Source organism: Cryptomeria japonica, chromosome 2, assembly GCF_030272615.1.
Source record: "Cryptomeria japonica chromosome 2, Sugi_1.0, whole genome shotgun sequence".
NCBI classification, from domain to species: domain Eukaryota; kingdom Viridiplantae; phylum Streptophyta; class Pinopsida; order Cupressales; family Cupressaceae; genus Cryptomeria; species Cryptomeria japonica.
In genome coordinates, this window is record NC_081406.1 from 386,656,090 (window position 1) to 386,671,582 (window position 15,493).

Sequence of the window (15,493 nt, forward strand, 5' to 3'; positions counted from 1 at the left end):
AAGACTGGCACATTCAGCTAAATCCTGCTCTTTGGGCATACCGAACTAGTGTTCGCACTCCAATAGGGGCAACTCCATATTGTTTGGTCTATGGATCAGAAGCTATGTTACCTATAGAAGTAGAGATACCTTCTCTACAAGTATCCTTGCATGGTCTTATACCAGAAGAAGAACAAAGAGTCTCTTGCCTCCAGGAACTAGAACTGATTCAGGAATGTCGCCAAAATGCAACAGACCATTTGAAAGTATACCAACAAAGAATGGCAAGAAGCTATAACCACAGAGTCAAGCCATGCACTTTCCAGATTGGAGACATAGTTCTAAGGGAGAATCTGAGAAATTAGCAAGACCGAGAAAAGAAGGGAAAATTTAAACCAAATTGGCTCGGACCTCTTGTCATAGTAGCAACATATGGATCGGGAGCATACAAGTTATCTACCCCTTAAGGTGATTGGTTTGATGAACCTATCAATTCTATCCATCTCAAGAAATTATATGCTTGAGATATAAAGTCCTGGAAAAATCAATAAAAGGCATATAAAGTCTTGAAGAAATCAGTAAAAATCAGAAAAGCAAAAAATCCCTAAAAAGTATAAAACAATAAAAATACAATAAATTTAGATGGTGAAAACCTGGTAAACAGACACTATCTAAAAAGTGAGTTCCTCCATTCATGAGATCGCTTTGTGCACCTATCCACTCCATCCTCTCATATTTATCACTTCCATCTATCTTAGCTTATCCATTCCATCTTTCACATCCATTTCTTTGAACCATTTAGCAAGAAATATGCAGCTTACCAACAATTATAACCTGTTGACATACTTGTCATAGTCACTGTCTTAGATTTTATCAGTATCTATCAATCTGCATTTCTATTCTGTCATGGTTTGGATCTTGATCAATTCATACATCCATAATAAATTTTTGTTTCTACTGGGGGCAAAATCCTAATTCCTTTTGCTAAGGTGATCTTTTGAAAATTTAAAAATCCAAAAACATTCAAAAAACTTAGAAAATCCAAAAACATCTAGGGTTTTGAAATAGATAACAAGAAACAAATCAATCAAGGCATCTCACCAACAACTGAATCGTTAAACTTTGAAAATGAAGAATCAACCTGCAAGATATAAAGGACTATCAAAGATCATTCATCAAGATGATTATATCAATTAATGACCATAAGAACATGTGAATGACATACAAGGTTCAGTGTTTTTTTCTCAATTTTATTGCTAATCATGTACTCTATACGACTCAAGGATGTCCATGACTAGAGGAGCTATGATGGGGCATGATTATTTTCTTTGATTGCCATCTATGGTTTATCTCTTACTATGGTATGAACTTGTCTCATGATATGATCGACAAAAGATCAAGGAGGACGTTCCAAGTCATGCATGAAAGGAGATAGTCCTTGTCTGTTCTGCAAGCAATACGCAGGTCAACTTGATTCATTATATCAATTTGCTTGTATTAACTTGCTATATCAAAATCCATGTAAGAAATACTTAGGTCATCTTGAATCTTTATGTCAAGTTGCTTGTATTTTCTTACAACATTTTAAAGCTCAATGATGAAATTAAGCACTGTTACAAGATAGCATATGAAGAATGGCAGTATAAATTTTAGTTAGATCATTTCATTAGCTCATTATTCATTTGCATTATAAGCATTCATTTGTCAACTACATTATAAGCATATCATTTCATTAGCAGATCAACGGTCATAAATAAAGATTGAGTATACTTGGACAAATAAAAACAATTTACATTTAATAATTGTAGGTGCATTCATTTTTAATCATTATTCATTTCATTTTAGTTGCATTTTATCATTATATTAAGTGCGTTTCATTAACCATATAGTGTATCATTATTATTTGCATTATCATTCCATTTATCATTTAGTTGCATGCATAAAAATTTCAAAAGAAACATTTCATATAGATCATTTGTATGTACATCATCGTAAACATTAATCAATCATTCATTTGCATTTTCATATAGATCATTTGCATTTCCAACAGTTAAGTAATAATTTTCATTTGCATCCAAAATCATCAAAAATCAAAGCAAAAAACATTTATCATTGCATCATGTAAGTCATTATCATCATATAATTATCCATCTACTCATTGCATCCATCTAATCCAAGCATCTAAGCATCCATAAAATAAAAACACATAAGCATATAGAACATCATCAAATAAAGTAACATGTATAATAAAAAGCATCAACATATAGAATCCATGTCTGCATATAGATCATCATAAAACAATAAAAGTCCAAGTATACAATGATATCAAATAAACAATACAAATGCTCCAAATCAAGTCACGACTGTCCTGTACCACAACCACCTGAATCTGTCCATCTCTGTGGCTGTGGGCAAGAAGATCCTCCAGATGCCTGTCTACCATGCTCACCACTCCTCTGAGGAGGTCCCATGACCCCACCACTGCTAGTGTCCATCAACACAGTGGTCTGATAACTACCTGCTCTCTGGCTCTCTACAACTGCCTCCTCATATCATCTTTGCTAGTAGGAAGTCTCCTTCCTAGCCTAAAATAATGCTCTAACAGTGTCCATTGAGAGAGTACCTGATCCAACCTGCTGAATATGATCTAGAAGACCTTGAGTATCTTGATGTCTCCTAACAGCTGTGTCTCTCTCAGTCATAAGAGTCTGTATCTGTGCTCGAAGCTGATCAATTTGTGCTCTCAAATTGTCAATAGTATCATGCCCTGGCATATCATGCTCTGGTATAACTACATTTGGCATATCTTGCACTGGTGCAATCTACTCTGGTAGATCCTACTGTGGTGCATGAATCCCAATCCCCTCACTACCAACCTATCCAACTACTGGAACCTTAGTCTGAGTAACTCTCCAAACCTGTCATCTAATCAGGGGAATATGATCCTCAGGATCCTCATCATCACCACCATGAGCTGCAATAACTCTAGGATCTGGCTGAATCAGTCCAAAATCAATACCTCTCCCACAACCCCCATCCAATCCAGTTACCTTGCCCCTTCTCAATGGTAATCCTCTAGGTGATCTCATCCCTACCCTACTAGTATCCCTCCCAATCCATCCACCATCTATCCCAGCTATAGGATGAGGTCTATCAATCTTGCTAGTCAGTCCAAATGGTCCTCCATGGACTCTCAATCGACGTCCTCTCCATCTAGGTAACACGATCATCTAAATCATCATCGTAATCTCCTGAGCTAGGAGGAGGATCTATCGGAGCCGTAATCCAAGGAAATGGATGAGCTAATAAATACTGAGCATACTCTGCAGTAACCCCGGGATCAAGAATGTGTAATTTCATATCGTAAGCCACTCTCAGAGTAGCAACAAACTCTACAAGAGCAATCTGAAATGACAAAGATGGTCCCCAATCTTGCCTATCTCTGTATTGCCAAGCATAAATCGTCACACCAGTAGGCATAGGCTGAATGATACCAAACTATTTCAAAATCTGACCAATCAACTGTTGCTCAACAATGAAGGGTGTACGACCAATGAGATATCTACTCTGCATGATAAATGGTAATATCTATGCATCATCCATCCATGGCTCACAATCAACATATGGTCTCCAAATAATACTATCTAAAGAATCAAGAACCCAATGCCAATACTCCATCTTACCCAGCTTGGGCTAAGTAACGATGCCTACATAAAAATAAACATATGGCTACCCCTCTACATGAAGTCTATGATGGATAGGCCGAGTAATAGCAATGTGTTCCCAGCACCAGATTTGTAATAAAGTACATCCTGTCGATAAACTAGCACTCTCATCATACACAACCTGGTGTAGATCATGATATAAATGTGCTAGCATACAAACACCCCAAGCATATTATGTACGATGTTGCATCATACTCAGTAGAACCTCATCCCATCCAACTGATAAACCTCAAGATTGCCTATCAGGACATATAAATCCACCAATCAAACCAACAAGAATAACAGGAAGAGTCCCATAGTACATCACCATGTCTACCCATCGGATCTCTCCTCTACTGATGCTCTCATCAGCAAAAATGACTCTGCAAGCCTCGGTCCCAACGTGATCTTGATAATCATACTGCAATAGTTCCCCAATCACCGGGATATGCAGAATCATGTAGACATCCTCTAGGGTAACACTAATCTCACCCGTCGGTAGGTGGAAAGTGTTATGCTCACTATGCCATCTCTCAGCTAATGCAGTCAATGAACCTCTGTTATGCATAATCTTTGGCATAAACAATAAATGACGTAAACCACATGCATCTATGTGTCTAATCTCAGCTAGGGACAACTCTGGAACTAAATGATGTATGGCTGATAATTTCTCCCGACACTGGAGAACATCAAGTTTCTCCTATTTTTCCAGAGAAACCAATCAATCAAATCAAAATGACTCAATCATCAATCAATCAATCAAATCAAGCTATCAACCAATCAAATCAATCAATCAAATCAAATTGAAGCAACTTAAGCTATCAAATCATTTTAAACCTATCAACCATGGTTTATTATCAATCACTGAGTTTGATCAAAAACTCTGCTAAGCTCTTGCATCAAAAACTAAATCGGTTTCTTAGAGCTACTCAATCAAAACAAAGCTAATCAATCATCAAATATATCAATCAAGCTAATCATAGCTACTCAATAATCCAATTTATCACTCAAGCTAATCAGAGCTACTTTATTAATCAAGCTACTCAAAGCTACTTGATCGAGTAATCAAAACTATCTATCAACCATGCAATCACTCAATCAAGACTCTATTTCATCCACAATATGTATCACACATGTTAAATCTAATCATCAAAAGTGATTTTAAACGTTCGCACTTATCAAAAGTACCAACTTTGAACAAAAGCGCTAACCAAAATTGCATATGTGCTATTATAAGCAAAAGTTCTATCTTTTCAAGCATATGTGCTAAACAACGATGCATATGCGCATTATATGCATTTACGCTACCATTTCATGCATTTGCGCTAACATACAAAGCAAAAGCGCTAAAACACACAAAAGCGCTAACAATCTATGCATTTGTGCTAACATACAAAGAAAAAGCACTAAATCAGGCATTTGCGCTAACCAAAATTGCATATGCACTAAACTAAATTGCAAACGTGCTAATCTAAAATCGAAAAAATCAAAATTTTAAAAAATTCAAAAAAGAGCGCCTAATGCATGAAATTTTGAACGAAAACTTGAAAACAAAGCTTGGGATAAGATACATACTAAATACCCATACTCGGCAGGCTACTGATATCGCCGAACTCACTCAAATCGATGACACTCCACTAGAATCACCATTTTGACCACCTCAGCAAGAATATTCTCTCCAAATGCTGACAAGGATGACAATGAAGTTAAAATTAGCCTTGGTTAATTTTATATTTACTAATTCAAGAGTAATTGATTTCAACAATGGGGCAATTTAATTTATTTTTTACAAATGAATTTAATTGACTAAATTTCTTATCACATTATCACGAGATTAATCATTCACACTAAATTTTTTGACAATTTCATGATCAATCTCCTGAGGGGGCACATAATCTGGATTTTCAATTTCTATCAGGCATTATCGAGACTTGATTTAATCTTTGAAGCAATGTTGTCTCAACATCATTTCAAAGAGGGGCAAAATGTATACACCTAAAAATTGGCTATGAGCAATTAAATAAATATTTTATATTTATTCTTCTATTAAATAGTTAATTCGAAAAGATTAATTAATTTAATTCATTTTCATATCTTTCTATTAATTAATATTTTATTAATTAATTCATTATCCTATTCTTCCTAATTAATTAAATATCTAATATTTAATTATCTTATTCCTCTAATTAATTAAATATCTAATATTTAATTATCTTCTCCAAGCAATTAAATATCCAATATTTAATGGTTATTCTCCTATCTTATAGTCTCAAATATTAAATAATTCCTAAATTATTTAATCCCTTTATCCAACTCACCCTCCATCTCCACTTCATCTTCCCTTTGCCAACTCATCCAACATGTGGCTAAGAAAATTAATATTTTTTAATATTAATTCATGATTTATCTCCAACTTCCAAATTAATGAAATTGTATACATACACACATTTCATAACCATTTCCTATATTCTCTCCAACACCCCCTACATCTTGGGAAGGACTTGAGTCCACTTGTCCTCTCATGCCTAAATTTCCTCCAACCATCCCTAGATTCCCTCAGTCAACAACCCAGTCAAGGTGAGATGAGTGACACTTGTCTTCTCCTTCCCCCTTTCTCTCAACCTTCACTTTTGCTCATAGCCATTCAAATCTGCAGATTTGATCATGACCATTGATCTGAGCCACATCATCTTATCCTCTCAATGTCTATAAAACCAAGAGCTTCAGTTGAGAGGAAGTTAGTCTTCAAAAAATAGTTTTCAAGCCAATCTTATGTATCCGTGATTTTTTGAAGCAATTAGCAATTAGCAATTGGCAAATATCATTTTAGCAATATTATCATATAATATCATTTAGCATAATCATGTAGCTTTGCATATTATACTATCAGTTAACTACAAGTTATCAGTCCATTCTTCATATGTCATCTTGGAAGCCAATAGTGCATTGTCTGAGAGCACACCATCTGCAACCAGGAACAGTGGAGTTAGGACACAATGAGACATAAGCCATGAAGGTAAAATAATGATTTATTTTGGTATATATTTCATGTAGTTTCATTGGTGGATTTTGGATTTCCTGTATGCATTTCCATTGTATTTTGTGAAACTAACTTATTACAGGTAACATTCTGAGGATGAAATTCAAGCTCACACAGTTAGACCATTTGAATGAGATCCACAAATGCCTTAATGGAATTTAGATAACACATATTGAGACTCTTCAATTTTTAGACACCTAAGAAAAGTACTATCCAAACCTCACCTATATAGATTGTTAGCGATGATGACATACCATGAAGCATTTTTAATAAGGTTTGTTTTCTTATTATGAGTAAGATTAGCATGAATAATTTGGTCATGCAAGTAAGAGTAAATGTGGCTATAGAAAGATGAGTCATGTCCAATGATAGAACAAACCATCTAGGAATTAGGGGAATCATAAGAAGGATAATGTAACTCTTCCACCAAGAATTCATAGCGAAACTTGGATTCTTTTTGCTGTGGTATAGATGCCAAGGTAGCCATAGAATCTGTTGCTCTATTTATTGATCTGGGAATTTGGTGAAATGATACAAAGGCAAAGTATTTCTTGAGGTCATCAACCATTCTTTTATAGGGCATTAGTTTCTCATCCTGAGTCTGATATATATCATTGATCTAATTGATAATCAGTTAAGAGTATCCATAGATGTATAACTCAACAAGCTTCCATTCGATAGCCAACTTGATTCCATTTACCAAGGCTTCATATTGTGCAATATTGTTTGTGCATCGAAAGAGAATCTTGTAAGCCTTTGGGATTGAATATCTCTGAGGAGTGATAAAAAGTATTCTAGCACTAGAACCTTGCTGAGTGAAAGACCCATCAAAGAACATTTTCCAGGATCATTGAGTACGGTGCATGATGGATTCATCCAGAAATTTATGCACAAAGGGTGATTGCCTTCAAGGGGAGCATCAACAAGTTGATCTACAATGACCTGTTCTTTGATAGCTTTGCGTTCTATATATTTAATGTTGAATTCTGGGAGAATGACCCATTTAGCCAATCTCCTTGTAAGCATTGCCTTGGTGAGAAGATATTTGAGTGGATCAATCTTAGCCACCAACTTGATAGAATATGCTAGCATGTAGTGTCTTAATTTTTGAGAGAGGCTCTGGACCCCATTCATACTCATTTGAGTCATTTTCTGAATCATCTACTTGCATTCTTCCTGTATATGTGACCAAAATATTTAGTGGTGCAAACAATTCTTTAATATCTTCTATCTCTTCTCTCATATCTTCTAGGATTTCTACTCTTTGTAGTGTTACTACTGATATAGTTGGAACTTGATTACAAGTTGCTTCTTCTCTCTTAATTTCCAATTCTTCTTCCTCTTTTTCATACTCATCATGAATTTACTGAGTGTTTACTTCTTATGATGTTTGATGTAGTACCTTTTTCCTCCATTTAGACTGATGATGAGAAGTATGTTTTTTATTTGATGACTCCTCCAGATTGTATCAAAGTATAGCTTTATCATTTGTATACTTAGTTTGTAGCTTAATAGGTTCAACAATTCCTTGTTGTCGCTTGCCCAGAGGACCAGTACCTGAATATCCCATGTGTTAAATCATCTTATAGCTTGGACCATATTGATCAGGGGAAATCTCATAGTGTTGTACTTCTTTGTTTTCACCTTCTTCTTTAAAAATCCATTTGAGAACAACCTCCTCTTTTGTTTCATCTACAAGAGAAGTAGAGGATTGTACAAAAATACCATCATAAATGAGATTTGGAGTTGAAGTTTGTGGCTTCATAGCCTCAGATGGTTTTCTAGACCATCTTGGTGATGGAGGAAGAGACATTAGCGAAAGTATGAGTTCTATCTTGTATCCATCCATGCCAAAACCTATGATTTTCAATTTCTTTTCTAAGTCTTTCATCAATTTTTCTAAACTTTCAGCTATAGAGGTTGCTCTGTTATGGAGAACAAAGGTATCAGTACATGGTTTCAATACATTATAGGTGTATCTTGTATCAGCAGGGATACTGACTTCAACTCCATTATAAGGAAATTTTAAGCATTGATGATATGTAGATGGTACTACTTTCATTTTGTGAATCCATGGCCTGCCTATCAAGATGTTGTAGGAAAGAGGAAGGTCAAGCACATGAAAAATGACATCTTTCTACAGGTCCTACCCTAATCATTAATAGAACCATACCTTTAGAGGTTCTCTCTTCTTCATTATAAGCTTTGATTGTTATTTTATTTGCTGGATCAATGACATTTTTAGAAAATCCCAACTGTATGAATTGGAGGCACAAATATTCAACCCAACACCTCCATCTATCAAAAAATGTTTGACTTGATGTTTATGGATCATAGCTTTGATCTGTAATGGCTGGTTATGTGGGTGATTTAGTGAATTGTCATCTTCTTCAAAGAAGGTGAGGCAATGAGGCAAATGTTACTACTTACTAAGTTGCCATTAGTTTTATGTCCAAAGTCATTCTATATACTCTAGTCGGTTACTACTACTGAAACATTCAGTCGGTAAGCACAGAGCAATCAGTTATAGAAGAAAGTAGTCACAGAGCCCAGTATACACCAAGTTGTCTACCGAGTAACACTGTATGTCTACCGATCAGCAATAAAGATATACCTAGTTGATATACACCGAGTGAAACGTGTTACCAGATTCATTGAACCTAGACACACATGTGGAAACATGTTACAAGATCGAGGAACAAAGAACCATTATCACATTGGAAATTGCACTTAAAGATTGTGTATGATTTTGAGGTCATCTATCCAATGAAATATTTTGTATGGTTATTCATTCGATAAATCATGTTTGTAAGATCGAAGCAATGAACCAGATCATTGACATAAGAGATCTATTTATACAACATGAATTGGGATCAGATAGAGAGAGATATAGAGATGTATGAAGCAAGAAATGTGTGATACATAAGAAAGCACTAAGTGTTATGACTGTTACAGAGACACAAAGGTCACCGAGAAGGATTTCAGAGAACAGTCAAGGAACAGAGTAAATAGAAGGGTTTACCAAGTTACTCTATGGGTTACCGAGGTATGCTATAAGCAAAGTAATCTCATTTTGAGCACATAGAATTTTCTATAACAATTCAGATGTAAAGTTGCAGATATTTGTAAAGATTTTATTGTAATATTTTTGAGTTGTAAGAGAAACCTTTAACAAGGTAAAAGACTCTAACAAAGTCTATAAATTGTAAAACCTTTAACCAGGTGCAACATTTAGAATAAGTGTTGTAAAATCCTTTAGTAAGATAGATTTAATGATCTTGATACTCCTAATAGGGTAAGCTATCAGAAATAGCTAAACATGTAGCTCTAACTAAGCACTCTTTATTATTGCAGTAGTGAAGTTGTGGGTGCCATCCCCACTGCAGTTTTTCTCTCTAACCAAGAGTTTCTGCGTAACCAAAATATATGTGTTATGGAGTGAATCATGTATGATTGTTATCTATTTGTTTTAGCTTTATATTATGTTACACAATTTTTGGTTTATGCAAAATAGTAAAGATATTGTTCAAGAAAGGATTTGAAGTACTGATTCACCCCTCCCCTCTCAGTACATTAGCTTTCCATATTGGGCCTAACAATTGGTACAGAGATTCAATCTTGGAAAAGGGTTTAATAGCCTAAAGAAAAAGATCTTATCAATGGAAGGCTATAAACAATCTCAGAGAATTGTGTATCTACAAGAAGAGTTGGATCATGCTAATCAAGTGATTCCAGACATGCAAAGACAAATGCAGAAATCATTGAAAGTTAGAAGAAGATTGTTTGATGATTTGTAGGACTCTCAAGAGCTAGTGGAATAGATTGAGACATCATCTGAGAACAGTATATTTGAAGAGACTGAAGAGATGATTGGAGAATTGAAAGAAAAGAACAAAGCACTGACTGATCAGCTAAAAGCAATGAAAAGAGGACATGAACATTTCAGCACACAGATGACTGAAAATCTTGATGCATTGAGGACAGTTGAGGATAAAGTAAGAGATCTAGAAAGAGAAAAACAACATCTTGAAGCATTAGTATCTGAAAAGAATTATGAAATCACTAGGATGACTAGAATACAAAGTAATCTGTCAAATCAATTGGGTTGTGCACATCATGAAGCAAATCTGAAGGATAATGAGAATCAAGCATTGAAACTTGAAGTATCATGGTTGACTAATGAACTTGAAACAAAGAAGAAATCCAAAGAAACACTGAAGAAGAGTTATGAAGCATCAAAGATGCTGGATGAGCAACTGAATACAAGAAGACCCAACAAAGATGTATGACTCAGTTACAAAGGAAAAGACTCTACCGAGAAGGGAATCCACACTATCGAGAGAGGAGAATCATCAAAGCAAGCTGGAAACAAGAAAAACATCAAAGGAAAGAAGCCTATTTGCAACTACTATGGAAATCAAGGTCATATTGCCAACATGTGCCAAATTAGAAAAGGTAAGCAACTGAATGTCATTAGGTCTAATGGTTATTGTTACAATTGCAATAAATATGGTCACACATCTAACCAATGTAGGACAAAGTCTCTTAGCAATTATCATAAGGCAAAATTCAAAGGGTTTTATAAAAACTGCAATAGATATGAACATAGTACCGAGAAGTGTTGGCTTAAGCAGAAGAACTATATGTGGTCTGCACATCAAGCAAATGCTAGAGGTTACCGAACTCACACAGATCCTTACCGACAATATTTTGTAGTACCATGGGATTACAATACAAGGATATGGTGTGAATGTTGTGGAAGATATGGACATATAAGTGCCAACTGCTTTATAAGGTTTGGAATGAACAATCGAAGATCATGGAGAAATCCTGGTATAGCATGTTTTCATTGTCACAAAGTTGGACACCTGGCTAGAGATTGGAAAGATCAACCTAGAGGAGAGACTGAAGAAATAAAAGGCAAATTATAGATGATTTGGAAAAATAAGAAAATTGTGTCAAATGAAGAAAGCACCTTACCTACTGAGTTAGGTGCACCTATTCCAAATTAATCGGTAAAGGTATGAAGGGACTACATTCTATCAAGGTTAAATCTTAACAGTTCCTATTTTATCATGTACTCAATTCAAAATCTGCATAGCTAAAGATACATTAGGAAATTTGAAATTTTATCAAGTCTTTTGGAAGCTTTTCTAGTCGATAAATACAAGAAGTCTGGCTACTCGGTTAAAAGCATAAAATGAAAGTGGTACCAAGTGCATTTAATGTCTTTTGACCTAACTGCACGAAGCTCGATAAGGTATATTGTGTACTTAAAGCTTTTACGTGGTCATTTTATACTTACCAAGTTTTCAAGAAAGCAGAGCAAAGCGATTTAAAGGCGATCAAACCTCCTCCGAAGAAAAATTCAAGGTATTTACATCAATCACAACGCATTGTCAAACTAGTTTACCGATCATATCAGCTGTGAATATCTGTTTTTACATTTGCTAAGTGGGAAGCGTCTGTCATTTAAAAGTTTTCAAACCCTAAGGATCTTTTGTTAAGTAATTATCTAAAATCTGCAATGGCACCTAAGATCTAGAAGCCTGTTGTTGTTGAGAACATTGAAAAGCCCTCACTGAAATATTCTCTAACTCCCAAAGTAGCATCTGAACCAGATGATAAAATTGCATTTTCACTCATTTCGGATAAGGTTTTACTAGTTGAGGATGTCATATTGTTCACTAAGTGTCGTGTTGAGGAACTAGTACATGTTGAGATCAAGGACACTTATGATGAATTGTGTATAGATGGGAAATTGGATAGAAAGTATGAACACATTAAAATCAAGGGATTGATCGAAGCCCTAACCTATCCCCGTGTCTTCAAACCCCAGTGGGTCAAGTTTGTTCTAAGAAGAGTTCATGATGATTTCATGTGGTTAGAAGAGAAACCATTTAAAATCACTAAGGAAATCATTCATTTGATCACTGGTTACCCTATTTTTGATCATGCCCGAGATTAGAAAATGATATCACAAAAGGAATTTATCACTTTAACCGGAGTTGAATCAGATTGCAGAGGATTGAAACTGAACAATATCATAGATGCAGAGCTGAAGTTTGCCATTAGAGTAATGGGTTATTGTTTCTTCCAATCAGAAAGGGAAAACAATGTACCCTGTGCAAGAGTATAAAATTTTGAAGAAAGGAATGAAAATTGATCTTTGTGAAGTATTGTTGAAAAACCTGTTTGAGAATCTAAACACCATAAGGAAGCCGAAGAAAAACAACTCGGCTAACACTCTGAAGTTTGGATCATTGTTAGTATGCATGTTTTTCTATTTTGAGAAATTCTTTCCATCAGTCGGTAATGTAGTTTGGAAGCTACACCGACCAATCACCCATCAAATCAATGACTTCATCAAATGGCTAGGTGATAAATTTAATGATATTATGGATGATTACTTTAGCAAGTTTCAGGAAAAGATGCATAACAGGTATAGAATTCCACCCCAGTTAGTAGAGAAATACAAGGATGACATATGTTTTGAAGTAGACATCGACTACTGCTATGTTAATGTTGTGGAACTAAGAACTCAATCTTTGCCATGTATGAGTTATGAGATTGACTTTGACATCACACAATAGTAGATAGATGCTTTTCTTACATTACCAAGGCATGCTACTGAGCTGAGATATGGTACATATGAAGAAGTTAAAGAGAAAGTTAAGATGAGTATTGTAGTACCAAAGGCTACAAGGAAAGCAACAAAAATGATCAAGGCATTAATAGAGAAATTTGGTGAAGGTTCTTCCTCCACACCTGTCAAAGGCACTATAGTCATCACCAAGGAGGAATCTGAAGCTCAAGAGGCAGCTATTACATTGAGCACCGAGCTGCCTAAAGGAAAAGTTTTGAAAAGGAAGAAACATGATACATCAAAGGTATCACCGACTCCATTCAAGCGCCCAAACACAAGATCATCTGCAGCATCACCGAGTAAGAAACCAAAGAATGTTGTCGCACCAAAGGTAACAAAAACTTATAAGAAATATACTCGGAGACTCATTTTGACTAAAGAGTCTAGTGACACCGAATCTGAAGATGCAAGCAAATTTCAGATTGTTAAGAGCAAAAAGGAAGAAGTACATAGTGTTGATAACTTTTGTGCTAATATGAAGCAATATGGTGGATTTGGATCATTTAGATGTGTTAAGTATGAGTCCAAATCTGATGGAGAAAAGAGACAAATAGAAGAAGTTGTAAACCGCACTCTTTTGAAGTTCTGATTGGTCCCATTGGAAGTAACTAATTCTCTTCCAAAAGAATTGTATTTGCATATTGATAACAGGTGGAAATATGCCATCGACTCGGAAAAGAAGATGAGAGAAAGAAGTCTAGTACATCTCTTTTCAGACATGTCGGTAGATGAAATAAGTGAACATCTGAAAAAATACCACTCAAACTTCCTAGTCAAGCAAAGAGCCTTGAAATTGATGAATTGATTTTATTTGGATGTAGAGAATGAGACCAAGGAAAAATGGCAGGAAATCTTTCGAATCAAGAATGATGGTGAGCAAGTTGATGGTGAGCAAGTTGATGTTGAAACAGTTGATGTTACCAAACAGGATCTTGATATCACTGAGCAAGACCCTATTGACACTATACAAATTGATGAGGATATCATGGATACTGAGGGACAAGAATAGGAAATGATAGAAGGGAATGCATATGCCAAACTAGTATCCAGTGAGTCAGTTTTGGAGCAAGTTCAGCCCTATCCTCCGGTCACTCAGCCTATTTCAACCAAGACCCCTCAGGATACTGAACAAGGACCAGAAGGTCACAAGTCTATAGAAGGAGAAGCTACTTCTTAGGCCACCAGGGAACAGACCTCTCAAACCCCCTCTAGCACTAAAAATATTACAACCAATACCAAAAGCATAGAAGCACCGAAGGAGAAAATAGAGGCTGCAGGAATCGACAAAAGTGTTGCCTTTATCGAGCAACCTACCAAGGGTAAGCAAGCCTCACAAGCCATTGTATTGGTTCAACCAGTGAAAGGTAAAGAAAAGAAAATGAAAAAGCATAGTTTCAAATTAGATTTGTCAAAACCAATAGTGTTGCCGAATGTTGATATTTTTAAACTAAAAGGGAAAGCACTCATTGAATTTGGTGAACTATGCAAAGCCAAAGCTGAACAGGAGAAACAAATGGCTATTCAAAAGAAAAACAAAGTACTTTAGAAGGTGAAAGCATTGTTAACAGATATGCTACCTGAAGCTACAGTGACAATAGATGCAGCCATCCATATTCAACTAGATGAACTCCTAACTAAAATAGAGACATCTGGAGTAGACACATCCGAATATTTGAGCAAATTGAAGGACAAAGAGCTCGCAGCTAAACTGATTGAAGAGGTATAGAAAGCTATTTCTATTGGAAAAGTAAAACCTGTCAAATATTGCTGAGTTATCCCCTCAACTCAAGCACATTCTTTATTTATTTTAGAAACTCTATACATTCTATTTATTCATTAAAGATATCAAAAATAAAATAGAAGTGATTGAGAAAGAGATCACTGATCTCTCAAATAAGTTGACCACTGAGCCAAACTCTATTCAACATTTCTACACCAAGCTACAACAACTCATGGCTCAACAATTGGAACTTAGGAATGGAGAGCACAAGATCAGGATGGATATAATGACTCTTCAGACATTATTCATTCCTCATCTTTCATCTGTCCAAGATCATATCAACAAGGCTACCTCCCTATCCACTCAACAAGAGGGAAGCACCTTAGATGGACTAATTTCACTGT